The following is a 14,875-nucleotide window of genomic DNA, read 5'->3' as shown; positions in this document are numbered from 1 at the left end:
ACTAGCGGTTTTTCGTGCTGTTTTTCCTATATTTTCCTAAATTTTATATTTCAATATTATTTCTTAGTTTTTGACTAGTATTGATATTACTGGATCTAAAACCATCCTTAAAATTCTCGCTCGTGATCTAGTTCGTGTTGGTTACATAGGTGAACTTTAGGTTTTTTTAAACCATTCACATATTTTATTTCTTTTCTCTATGTGATGTCTGGCATAAAAACGTGGAGTTCACCATTTTTTTTCCAGTGGAATCCTCAAATCCTCTCTGTGTAACGTATATTCCAGAAGACAGACTTGTATTGGTACATCAGCAATATTTATCATTGGTTGTGATACCACAGCTTCTACTTTTGGGAGAGTGAGGAAACATCAAGAATTATTTTGATTTTGGAAATCAGTAAATTTTGGAGTAACACTCTATACAATTTCTCGGCGCCGTTCAGCAACTCGGCTGGTCAATGCAGGCGGTCCTGGGAAGCAAACAGTTATTAATTTTCACATCTATGTCTACCAGCAGTATCTAGGATTTTGAATCAGTATTTTTTTCAGACCACGTGTTACATAATTTATTTAATAAACTCTCTGTCGACAAAAGGGTATAAGGGATGGATAATACTCGTCCGGGATTCATAATATGCTTAGTGGAAATGACAACAAAACAATTACTCAAGTTAATGTATATAATTTATGGAACTGTATACACATAATACCGGAGACAGGAAAGGTTGATCAATGTGATTACCACTGCACAACGAGTTTCACAGCTCATGCACCCTCGTTGCTGGCTAGAACAGTGTACAGAAAAATGAAAAGGTAAATTAAGAATCTGTTGTATGACGATCAGATTCACTTTCCGAAAGTTAAAACCTTGAGACGCAATTCTAACGATACGTCCTATACTGGAATCAGAAACTGAGAGAAATGAAAGCATTTTCGTAAGGGTTTTTAACCTGGAAATAACGTTCGACAATTTAGAATGGTGTAAGTGTTATTAATTCTCTAACACATAAGTGTAAAGATAGGGAAAGACGGGTTGTGTACTATGAGTACACCGACCAAGAGGAAATGATAAGTACTCGCACTAAAGAGGGCGTAAGGCGGAGATGCAGTCTTTCTCTTCTGTTTTTCTACCCATACATCGAACAAGCAATGACAGAAATAAAAGGGTAATTCAGGACCAGTATTAAAATTCAGAATGTAAGGAAATCAACGATCACATACAATGATGGCAGTGCTTTATCTGTGGAAGAGCAGGAGAGCTACAGCACTTGTTGAGTAGAGTGAAATGGCTAATGAACACATAATATGGGTTCAATATGAACCAAAGTCAGATTAAAATAATGTGGAGTAGGCAACAAGAAATCAGCGGCAAACTTAAAATCTAAACGTAGAAAATGAAATAAGGAGGTAAGGCGTGGCGGACGGAGCAAGAAAGATGTAAGAAGCGGACCAGCATAGGCAAAGAAGGTCGCCATCGCGAAAAGAAGTCTGCCATTATCAGACGTAGGTCTCAAACTGAGCAGGTAATTTCTGCGAAAGAACATCTGGAGCACAACATTGTTTGGTTGTGAATCATGGACTACGAGGGAACATGAAAAGTTGAGAATCGATGCGTTTGAGTATGTTGATAGTTAAATGGACTGGTATGTGATAAATGAGGAAGTACTCCAAAGAATCGGCAATAAAAGGAAAACCAGTGGAATAATGCTCCTATCCGAGCATGAAAATTGCGAATATGTTCCTGTTTATTTAAAAGACTCTGTAAAGTGACTTACCAGCTGCCTCATTCTACTTTCTTCAACATATTTAAAAACTTCCCAAAAAGTTTTGGCACACGAATATATTCGCGCTCTTTTTTTTAACATGCAACTCACCTCAAATTCCCTGCGAACCTTGCAGAACTAGCACTCCTGAAAGAAAGGATATTGCGGAGACATGGCTTAGCTACAGCCTGGGGGTGTTTCCAGAATGAGATTTTCACTCTGCAGCGGAGTGTGCGCTGATATGAAAGCGAAGGAGAGCTTCTGTAAAGTTTGGAAGGTAGGAGACGAGGTACTGGCAGAAGTAAAGCTGTGAGTACCGTCCGTGAGTCGTGCTTCGGTAGCTCAGTTGGTAGAGCACTTGCCCGCGAAAGGCAAAGGTCCCGAGTTCGAGTCTCGGTCGGGCACACAGTTTTAATCTGCCAGGAAGTTTCATTTCTATCTTCCTGTTGCAACGTATAAGCAACCTATATATGTGTAGCTACAACAAATATTGCCTATATTCGTCTGTGAAAATGGACTCGATAACCAACCTGATCTATCAGTAAATGCAATCTAACCTGCATAACACTGTGTGCGTGTTGTATGAGCGTCATTTAAGCCCTCAACATATTGTTACATGAAAAACATAAAACTATTATTTGGATAAGCTGACTTCGTTTTTGAACAAGAATTTACAAGTGATACAGAATCTGACTTACGCAACGGAATTTTCTGGATTAGAGTACGTGACATGTTGTGGTGTGTCAGCGTCTCTGTTTTGGCCCTAAGTTTTGCACTCACCTCTTTAGACGACTGCCTGTCTCCATCTGGTTTACAGCAATTCGCAGCAGCATGCAGCAGGAGCGGCTAAAGCTTATAGTTAATAAGAATGAATTTAATTAAAATAAGTTTCCTTGGGTCCTGTTAACTACTAAATAACTTGTGAAAAGGGATTTCATAAATTAAATCTATTTAAAGCTTCGGAATCATTATAACTTATAACCAATAACAGACAATGATAGTTACAATGACGTACGTATCAATAATGGCTGAGTGCTAGATTAACAAGTTATTTCAATTTCAAAGTTACATTAACATTTAGTAACGACCGCGTTTATTTAGATGTGGAAAATAATTATTATGATTTGGAGGGTAAGGAGGCTTCTTTAACTGACAGGCAAAACATGGGACTATTGCAAACTCGGACTAACAATTACAAGCCTAACCCTGCAATTGCTTTTGCGCTATGCTTGCGAATTTTACCTTGAATTCCACATTCAAGCGTAGTTAAGCCATCTAAATCCCTCCTGGCTATATACATGAAATCAGACCTTGAGTGTGGCAAGCTCTGCTATCGCCGACGTGAGGGCTGCGTGGCACGTCTTCTGTCTCTGAACTCTCGACCGACACTACTACTTCCACTCTCGCAGACAGACCTCGTCTCGCAACAATGCTCACAAGGGAACCTCCCCATCGCACCCCCCTCAGATTCAGTTATAAGTTGGCACAGTGGATAGGCCTTGAAAAACTGAACACAGATCAATCGAGAAAACAGGAAGAAGTTGTGTGGAACTATGAAAAAAATAAACAAAATATACAAACTGAGTTGTCCACGCGGATCATAGGCAACATCAAGGAGAGTACGAGCTATGGAGTGCCGTGGTCCCGTGGTTAGCGTGACCAGCTGCGGAAGGAGAGGTCCTTGGTTCTTCCCTCGACTGAAAAGTCTTATTTTTTATTTTCAGACAATTATTATCTGTCCGTCCGTTATGTTTTCATCACTTTTTTGGGAGTGATTATCACATCCACAAGAAAACCTATATCGGGCAAGGTAGAAGAATCTTTTTACCCATTCTTCAAGCGTACATGTTAGGTGGGTCGACAACACACTCCTGTCATGTGACGCACATGCCGTCACCAGTGTCGTATAGAATATATCAGACGTGTTTTCCTGTGGAGGAATCGGTTGACCTATGACCTTGCGATCAAATGTTTTCGGTTCCCATTGGAGAGGCACGTCCTTTCGTCTCCTAATCGCACGGTTTTGCGGTGCGGTCGCAAAACACAGACACTAAACTTATTACAGTGAACAGAGACGTCAATGAACGAACGGACAGATCATAACTTTGCGAAAATGAAGAAAGTAAACTTCTCACTCGAGGGAAGACTTGAACCAAGGACCTCTCCTTCCGCAGCTGCTCACGCTAACCACGGGACCACGGCGCTCCTGCGCTCACGTTATCCTTGATGTTGCCTATCTTGCGCATAGACTACTCAGTTTGTATATTTTGCTTACTTTTTTCATAGTTCCACACAACTTCTTCCTGTTTTCTCGATTGATCTGTGTTCCGTTTTTCAAGGCCTATCCACTGTGCCGACATAGAACTAAATGTGAGAGGGGTGCGATGAGGAAGTTCCCTTGTTAGAATCGCGCTCCCGTGTTTCGCCCTCAGATTGTTACTATCGATATCTGAGTGCTTAGACAATGTAAAGAATAGCGTTAAGTTGACTGTATTGTTTTCAATGTAATGGAGAGCTCTGACACACTCCTTACACCGTATTAGCTCTACTTCCAGCTGTACAAGTTAGCACATTATGTCTATCAACTACTACAACGTCTGGAATGATACCCCGTTGCATTCGTTAATGTAAGCCGCAGTTTACCATTCTTGTGTACTCTGAAAACATGTACACGACTTGATCTAGAGTATTCGGTCATCTGTTTGTGGACATTAATATGAGGTGCTTCCACCCTTCGCCTTTATATTGGTTTCACCTCCGCTGAGGAAAGTTTCAGTCCTCGTCGGAATGTCGTGGAGAAAGGGCTGCAAATTTTTCCTCAAGATCCTACATCCGAGAAGGTAGTGATACTGGACGCTGGGATTTGGGAAGAAGTCACCATTCTAAATCGTCGCAAAGTTGTTCCATTGGACTGAATTCGGAACTCAGGGCAGACAAATACATTACAAATGTTATTGTCCACCAACCATTGTCCCATAGCTACTGCTTTTTACGACAGGGTGCATTGTCATGTTGATATAGGCAATCACGGTCTCCGGACAGTTCCTGTGATGTACACTACGCTGTAAAACATGTTGATATCCTTTGGCATTTTCTTAGTTTAGTCATCAGTCTTCTGAGTGGTTTTATGTGGTCCACCACAAATTCCTCTCCTTTGCTAGCCTTTTCATCTCAGAGTATGAATTGCAACCTACGTTCTCAAATAATTGCTGGGTGTATTCCCGTCTCTGCTTTCCTTTGTTGTTTCTTCCCTCTGATGCTCCCTCTTGTATCATGGAAATTATTTCCTGATGTCTAAACACATGTCCTGTCATCCTGTCCATTCTTCTTGTCAATGTTTTGCATGCATTCCTTCCCTTGCCGAGTCTGAGGAGAACTTGCTCATTCCTTAGTTTATCAGTACATTTAATTTTCAACATTCTTCTGTAGCACCATATTTCTAATGGTTAGATTCTTTTCTGTTCCAGTTTTCCCACCGTCTACGTTTCACTGCCATACCATGTTGTGCTCCAAACGTACATTCCCATAAGTTTCTTACTCAAATTAACGGTATTTTTGACACTAGTAGACTTCTCTTGGCCAGAATTGCTGTTTCTGCCAGTGCTAGTCTGCTTCTTGTGTCCTCCTTGCTCCGTCACCCATGGGTTATTTTGCTGCCTAGATAGCAGGGTGCATTGTCATGTTGATATAGGCAATCACGGTCTCCGGACAGTTCCTGCGATGTACACTACGCTGTAAAACATGTTGATATCCTTTGGCATTTTCTTAGTTTAGTCATCAGTCTTCTGAGTGGTTTTATGTGGTCCACCACAAATTCCTCTCCTTTGCTAGCCTTTTCATCTCAGAGTATGAATTGCAACCTACGTTCTCAAATATTTGCTGGGTGTATTCCCGTCTCTGCTTTCCTTTGTTGTTTCTTCCCTCTGATGCTCCCTCTTGTATCATGGAAATTATTTCCTGATGTCTAAACACATGTCCTGTCATCCTGTCCATTCTTCTTGTCAATGTTTTGCATGCATTCCTTCCCTTGCCGAGTCTGAGGAGAACTTGCTCATTCCTTAGTTTATCAGTACATTTAATTTTCAACATTCTTCTGTAGCACCATATTTCTAATGGTTAGATTCTTTTCTGTTCCAGTTTTCCCACCGTCTACGTTTCACTGCCATACCATGTTGTGCTCCAAACGTACATTCCCATAAGTTTCTTACTCAAATTAACGGTATTTTTGACACTAGTAGACTTCTCTTGGCCAGAATTGCTGTTTCTGCCAGTGCTAGTCTGCTTCTTGTGTCCTCCTTGCTCCGTCACCCATGGGTTATTTTGCTGCCTAGATAGCAGAATCACTAAACTTCGTCTACTTCTTGACCCGAAATTCTATTGTAAAGTTAATTGCTACTCTTTCTGGTACTTCTCATTATTTTCGTCTTTCTTCGATTTGCTGCCAATATCCACATTCTGTGCTCATTAGATTGTTCGTTCCATTCAGCAGATCCTGCAATTCTTCTTCACTTCCACTCAGGATAACAACGTCATTAGTGAATCATATCGTTGATATCTTTTCATTCTGAATTATAATCCCAATCCTGAACCTTGGTTTTTTTTCCGTCATTGCTTCTTCGAAGTATAGACTGAACAACAGAGGTTAAAGACTATATTCCTGTCTTACCTCCTCTTTAATCAGAGCATTTCGTTCTCGGTCTTCCAGTCTCAATGTTGCTTCTTAATTCTTGTACATGTTATATATTACCCGTCTTTTCCTCCAGCTCACCCCTATTTTTCTCAGAATTTAATCGAGTGAGGTGGCGCAGCAGGTTGCACACAGGACTGTCATTCCGCAGGACGACGGTTCAAACCCGCGTCCGGCCAGCCTGATTTAGGTTTTCCGTAATTTCCTTAAATCACTTCAGACAAATGCTAGTGTGGTTCTTTTGAAAGTTCACGGCCGAATTCCTTCCCTGTCCTTCTCTATCCTTCTTTAATCAGACCTTGTGCTCCGTCTCTAATGACGTCGTTGTCAGTGGGACGTTGAACAGTAATCTCCTCTTCCTCGTCTTTCTCACAATTTCGAAAATCTTGCACCATTTGACATTGTCGAAAGCTTTTTCCAGGTCCGAGGATCCTATGAACGTGGCTTTAGCGTTTTCTCAAGAGCTATAAGGAGACCACAGTCTAGCCATGAAAAGCATCCCCAATCGTATTACACCCTTTTTAATACGAGCACTTCTTTCGTGGTCTTTCAGTGTTACTGTTCCCTCTTGGTTCTTGCACATATTGTACGTTACCTGTCTTTCACTCTAGCATAACCCTATTTTTCTCAGAAATTTGAACATCTTCCGCCATTTGACCTTGTCGAGGGCTTTTTTCAGGTCGACAAATACTATGAAAGCATCTTTAGCGTTTTCTTAATTGCTATAAGGGGACTTAAGATAAGGGGACTACGCCATAACCATGAACAACACATCTACACCATAACACCACATTCCCTGTACTTCACTGTTGTCACCACACCATATCAAACCCATCGGATTTTCCCGAACTATAGCACGATTTATCACTCCAAATCATTCGTTTCCGATCATCCACTATCCAGTGGCGTCGCTCTTACGCCACCTCAAGCGTCTTTTAGCACTGACTATAGAAATTTCTAGCTTATGGCGAGCTGCTCGATCACTTTACGGTTCTCTTTTTAACTTCAAGCGCACAGGTACTTTGCTAGCTGGTCTGTTGGTAGCTCTTCGGAAATGACGAGTGATTCCTGCCTAAGATTCCATGCGATGTTTTACAACTATCCTTCCCAACGCTCGACGGTCCCTGTACTCGAACAATATGAATAATCTTGAAGAAAATGACTTCGTGATACATAACCAAAACTGATTCAAAAAAATTGTTCTTGTGCAACACAGCTAGCTCTTTATTCCCATGAAGTAATGAGTGCTGACGACAAGAGATCGGCTGGCCTGAGTGGCCGCGCGGTTCTAGGCGTTACAGGCTGGAGCCGAGCGACCGCTACGGTCACAGGTTCGAATCCTGCCTCGGGCATGGATGTGTGTGGTGTCCTTAGGATAGTTAGGTTTAATTAGTTCTAAGTTCTAGGCGACTGATGACCTCAGAAGTTAAGTCGCATAGTGCTCAGAGCCATTTGAACCATTTTTGACAAGCGATCTTAGATCGATTCCATATTCCTAGATTTCCAGAAGGCTTTTGATACCGGTCCTCACAAGCGGATATTAATCAAATTGCCTGAATATGGAGTATCGTCTCAGTTGTGTGACTGGATTGGTGATTTCCTCTCAGAGAGGTCACAGTTCGTAGTGACAGACGGTAAATCATCGAGTAGAATAGAAGTGATGGTTTAAATGGCTCTGAGCACCATGGGACTTAACTTCTGAGGTCATCAGTCCCCTAGAACGTAGAACTACTTAAACCTAACTAACCTAAGGACATCACTCACAGCGATGCCCGAGGCAGGAGTCGAACCTGCGGCCGTAGCGGTCGCGCTTTTCCAGACTGTAGCGCCTAGATCGCTCGGCCACTCGAATATAAGTGGTATCCGGCGAATATAAGTGATATCTGACGTTCGGTAAGGTAGTGTCATAGGCCCTTTGCTGTTCCTGAATTACATAAATGATCTAGATTATGATCTGAGCAGCCCCTTTAGATTATTGGCAGATGACGCTGTAATTTACCGTGTAGTAAAATCATCAGACGGTCAATTCCAATTTCAAAATGATCGAGAGAGAATTTCTGTATGGTGCGAAAAGTGGCAATTGGCACTAAACAAAGAAAAGTGCGAGGTCATCCACATGGGTAGTAAAAGAAATCCGATAAATTTTGGGTATACGATAAATCGCACAAATCTAAGGGCTGTCAATTCCACTAAATATCTAGGAATTACAATTACGAGCAATTTAAATTGTAAAGACCACATAGATGTTGTGGGGGAGGCGAAGCAAAGACTGCACTTTGTTGGCAGAACACTTAGAAGATGCGACAGACCCACTAAAGAGACAGCCTACATTACACTTGTCCGTCCTCTGCTGGAATATTGCTGCGCTGTGTGGGATCCTTACCAGGTAGGATTGACGGAAGATATCGAAAAAGGGCAAAGAAGGGCAGCTCGTTTCGTGTTATCGCGCAATAGGGGTGACAGTGTCACTGATACGATACTCGAGTTGGGGTGGCAGTCACTGAAACAGAGGCAGTTTTCTTTGCCTCGAGATCTATTTACAAAATTTCAGTTGACACCCGTCTACGTTGGGAGAAATGATCATCATAATAAAATAAGAAAAACCAAAGCTCGAACGGAAAGATTTAAGTGTTCCTTTTTCCATTCGAGGGTGAAATGGTAGAGAAGTAGTATGAAAATGGTTCGATGGACCCTCTGCCAGGCACATAGGTGTGAATTGCAGTGTAACCATGTAGATGTAGATGTACGTCAGTACATGCCATCTGCATGGTTTCGTTTAGCTGTAGTTGTTCTTTTGCGTTTCTATTTTATGATCACATCATCAATAGTCGATTTGGACTGCTTTATAAGAGTCCAAATATCCCAAAAGGCTCTGTTACTTAGGTGACATCCAGTGGCTAGTCCAAGTTGGAAGTCACTGACCTCTCATGACCTACCTATTCAGCTGTTACTACTTCCCTAATGACTGCACGATACTGTCCGCCACCTTTTATACTGGTGGACTGACTTCTCTTGATATCTAGTGGTCAATGCCTTATTACAGACTGGTGTCCGCATATCTTATAGAAGATAATGTATAGATCGTGACCCCTAAATTCTTCACCTACATATGTATTCTGCAAATATTGTGATTAAAAATACTAAACTAATTCCACACATTTTTTTTCTGTAGGTGGGCCCTCAAAGCTTTTGACTATCTATAGGGCGAGTATTTAACTATTGCCACCAAGAATGATTCCGAAAGTCTGATGGTAGCTGAGAAGATTGTGGACAAATATTGCATGGGACGACGGTGGCGTAATATGACGTTGGTTTTTTGTTGGTAGGTGGAGTCGCGTCAGAGAAATGAAGGTCAACTTTTTTTTTTTTTTTTTAATGGGATGCTATAGTTTGGTATGTATTTTCTGATAGCGGCTATCGAGAGGAATCCAATGATGTGTAACAGTAAGGTCTTTGAAGGGCAACGAAGGTAAAAAAAAAAATGGCATGAACGTCCATTTACAGAAGGTGTTCGAAGTGATGACCATTAGTATCAATGCAGTGCTGCAATCTTCATGTCATGGATTGAGTGGTATTCCTTATCACTTCGGCACTTATCGAGGCACATGCTCTGACAATTCTCTCTCGCATATCTTCAGGTGTAGTTGGAATGTCTTTATAAACATTGACTTTTATGAATCTTCACTAGCAAAAATATAGAGCCATCAAGTCTGGCGAACGAGCCGGCCACGACACATCTCCTCTGCGTCCAAAGCAACGATCTGTTAATTGTCTCTGCAACTCATTTCTAGCCATCAGCGAAACATGTGCCCGATACCCATCAAGTTGATACCACATTCTGCTCCTTTTTCCTAAAGGTATTGCTTCCAGTAACAGACCTAATGTTTCTCGCATGAATGTGGTGTGCTTCCTACCATTAAGATTTCCTTCGAAGAAACAGAGACCTATAATTCTGTCCTCCAGAATCCGACACCACATATTCACCGACCATGGTTTTTGGTGTGCAACTTGCCGCAGCCAACATGGATTTTCAGTTGCCCAATAATGCATGTTATGCAAATTAACATTTCCATGGTTCGTGAATTTAGCCTCGTCAGTAAATATAATCAAATTAATAAATGTGTGATCCCTCTGAATTCCATGGGCAGAATTCAATGCGACGCATACAATTCGTACCAGTTAATTCTTGGTGGAGACTGATGTGGTAAGGATGATATTTATGGCGATGCAGAACACGAACAACACTACTCTGGCCCATGCCAGATTCCCTTGCGATTTGACGCGAACTAACACAAGAATCTCGGCCCACAGAGGCAGGAGTACCAATTTGCGTTTCCTCGTTACTGACTCTCCTTTGCCGCATATGTTTCCGATGCGTTAAAGATCCAGTTGTTCTCAGTTTATCATACACATATTTAAATGTACGACGTGTAGGGTGAGTACGTTGAGGATATCTTTCAGCGTATAAGTCTCTAGATCTCACTGAATTTCGTTGGCATTCTTCGTAAATGAGAAGCATATCGACTTGTTCTTCGAAGGAATACATCATTCACATGCGCTTGACACGACCATCTAGTCTTACCGTTCCTATGAGTGTTGTATTGCAAAACTGTCGAATGATGTTTACATGGCAATGGCACGTTAGATGGATACGCCGTATTCGGCGAATATTTACTATTTGCACGTTATACGAGAGAGAATTGTCAGAGAAGGTGCTTCGATAAGTGCCGAAGTGATAAGGAATACAACTCAGTCCATTATAAGAAGACTGCAGCACTCCATTGATACCAGTGGTCATCACTTCGAACACCTTCTGTAAATGGACGTTCATGCCACTTTTTTGACCTTCGTTGACCTTCAAAGACTTTAGTGTTAAACACCATTGGATTCATCTTGATAGCCGCTATCAGAATATAATACCAAACTATAGCATCCAATTAAAAAAAAAAAAAAACACAATTGACCTTCACATCTCTGACGCGACCCCGCATAGCAACAAAAAAGGAATGTTCCCCCGTTGTCCCAAGCAACATTTGTCCCACAAACTTTTCAGCTCCTATCATACTTTCGGAGCTATTCTTGGTGGCAATAGTTAGTGACTCACCCTCTATTGCAAGTCATTTTGAACCACGAACGATTGCTATGACGAAGCATTTTACTAATGAGACCAGTATAAATCCTAACGATTATCAAGAACTAAATTACATATCATTTTTTGCGTCTGTGTATGTTTACAATCATGATATCCATAAATTCGAAGTTTCATAATGTTTTTAAACACTTCATTTATTCGTAATACGAATTACCTGCCCTAAGTTGTGCTTAAATATCAGAATATCTTATTTTCGAATGGTTTCGCATTTTTTTAACACAGCTCGCTCTACTTCCACAGCGATATTTCTGTTGCGATAAGTTTTTTAGATGATTTTTAATTTCAATCAGAAATTGATTAGAGAACGTGTTGAGATTAGCTGTTGCACATAATACCTAGAGACTCAACTGTCAGGAAACAATTCTTTAAGTATAAAGGATGGTCCATTGATCGTGACAGGGCCAAATATCTCACGAAATAAGTGTCAAACGAAAAAACTACAAAGAATGAAACTTGTCTATCTTGAAGGGGGTAACCAAATGGCGCCATGGTTGGCTCACTAGATGGCGTTCCCATAGGTCAAACGGATATCAACTGCGTTTTTTAAAAATAGGAACCCCCATTTTTGTTACATATTCGTGTAGTACGTAAAGAAATATGAATGTTTTAATTGGACCAGTTTTTTCGCTTTGTGATAGATGGCCCTGTAATAGTCACAAACGTATAAGTGCGTGGCATCACGTAACATTCCGCCAGTACGGAAGGTAATTGCTTCGTGATACATTACCCGTGTTAAAATGGACCGTTTACCATTTGCGGAAAAGGTTGATATAGTCTTGACGTATGGCGATTGTGATCAAAATGCCCAACGGGCGCGGGCTATGTATGCTGCTCGGTATCCTGGACGACATCATCCAAGTGTCCGGAGCGTTCGCCGGATAGTTATGTTATTTAAGGAAACAGGAATTGTTCAGCCACACGTGAAACGTCAACCACGACCTGAAACAAATGATGATGCCCAAGTAGGTGTTTTAGCTGCTGTCGCGGCTAATACGCACATCAGTAGCAGACAAATTGCGCGAGAATCTGGAATCTCAAAAACGTCGGTGTAGAGAATGCTACATCAACATCGATTCCACCCGTACCATATTTCTACGCACGAGGAATTGCATGGCGACGACTTTGAACGACGTGTACAGTTCTGCCACTGGGCACAAGAGAAATTACGGGACGATGACAGATTTTTGGCACGCGTTCTATTTAGCGACGAAGCGTCATTCACCAACAGCGGTAACGTAAACCGGCATAATATGCACTACTGGGTAACGGAAAATCCACGATACTTGCGACAGGTGGAACATCAGCGACTTCGGCGGGTTAATGTATGGTGCGGCATTGTGGGAGGAAGGATAATTGGCCCCCATGTTATCGATGGCAATCTAAATGGTGCAATGTATGCTAATATCCTACGTAATGTTCCACCGATGTTACTACAAGATGTTTCACTGTATGACAGATTGGCGATGTACTTCCAACATCATGGATGTCCGGCACATAGGTCGCGTGCGGTTGAAGCGGTATTGAATAGCATTTTTCATGACAGGTGGATTGGTCGTCGAAGCGCCATACCATGGCCCGCACGTTCACCGGATCTGACGTCCTCGGATTTCTTTCTGTGGGGAAAGTTGAAGGATATTTGCTATCGTGATCCACCGACAACGCCTGAAAACATGCGTCAGCCCATTGTCAATGCATGTGCGAACATTACGGAAGGCGATATACGTATTGCCAAATGCATTGAGGTTGACGGACATCATTTTGAGCATTTATTGCATTAATGTGGTATTTACAGGTAATCACTCTGTACCAGCATGCGTTCTCAGAAATGATAAGTTCACAAAGGTATATGTATCACATTGCAACAACCGAAATAAAATGTTCAAACGTACCTACGTTCTGTATTTTAATTTAAAAAACCTACCTGTTACCAAACTTTCGTCTAAAATTGTGAGCCATACGTTTGTGACTATTACAGCACCATCTATCACAAATTGAAAAAAGTGGTCGCACTAAAACATTCATATTTCTTGAATATGTAATGAGAAATGGGGGTACCTATAAAAAAAAAAAAAAAAAAAAAAAAAAAAAAAACGGACTTGATATCTGTTTGACCTAAGGCAGCGCCATCTAGTGTGCCAATCATAGCGCCATCTGGTTTCTCCCTTCTGGCTAGACGAGTTTCGTTCTTTGTAGTTTTTTCGTTTGACGCTTATTTCGTGAGACATTTGGCCCGGTCACGATCAATGGATCACCCTGTGTACCTACAGAATGATCTATCGCTTTGCAGTGCAGTGTGCGGTCCTTTGAAATTTCCTAGCAGATTAGAGACCCGGTCCGGTACACAGTTTCTGTCTGCGAGGAACTTTCAGATCACCACACACTTCTCTGCAGAGTGAAAATTCGATCTGGGAACAATTTCCTAGTCTGTGGCTACGCCATGTCTCTGCAGTGTCCTTTCTTCCAGAAGTGCTGGTCCCGCAGTGTATAAAGGAGAACTTCCGAAAGTTTTGGAAGATAGGAGATGAGATACTGGCAGAAGTAAAGCTGTGAGGGCGTGTCGTAAGTTGTCCTTGGATAGCTTATTCGTTAGAGCTCTTGCCTGCGAAAGGTAAAGTTCCCAGGTTCGAGTCCAAGTTTGGTATACCGTGTCAACCTGCCAGGAAGTGTAATTTGAGGGATATATTCGTAACAGTTTCTTCAAATGTATTTTTAGGGTGGTAAGGAATTTATCCTGTCACTTGCCAAATGACTTAAGATACAAAAATTAAAAAGCTCGTATCTTTCCTGCAACATCAAACTCAGCTCTTACGGCCAGAGAGTAGGAATGTAATTGGTATGAGCATAATGTACTATGGATGGTAATAACATCAAAACGATTTTTCATTTTTTTTCTTGATAGGAAATGAGTGAAGTGGCTAATCCAGGCGCATCATAGGTTCCACTACTATTCTCACTACCCCGAAGAGTTCTGCATTTGCAGAAGTAAAAGACTTGGGTGTGGGCTACCCGCCCTGTGAGCGGATGGAGTCCCTCGATCCCCCACACTGCTCATCTCCAAGCTGCCGTCTAACTTCTTGTTTGTTTCTGTTCGCATCTGACAGCTAACTATCAGTTAAAATAGCCGCTCTGTGTAACGCTGTTTGTTTGCATTTTGTAACACACCCATCCACCCTGTCGTCATTTATTAGTGACAAACAAAATGGTGAACAATTAATCGTTTCTTCCATGGATGCAAACCGAAATGCCTGAAAAGAACAGTTACATAGGTAAGTA

This window comes from Schistocerca serialis, chromosome 5, assembly GCF_023864345.2.
Source record: "Schistocerca serialis cubense isolate TAMUIC-IGC-003099 chromosome 5, iqSchSeri2.2, whole genome shotgun sequence".
Classification (NCBI taxonomy): domain Eukaryota; kingdom Metazoa; phylum Arthropoda; class Insecta; order Orthoptera; family Acrididae; genus Schistocerca; species Schistocerca serialis.
Note: the sequence above shows the minus strand (reverse complement) of the source record.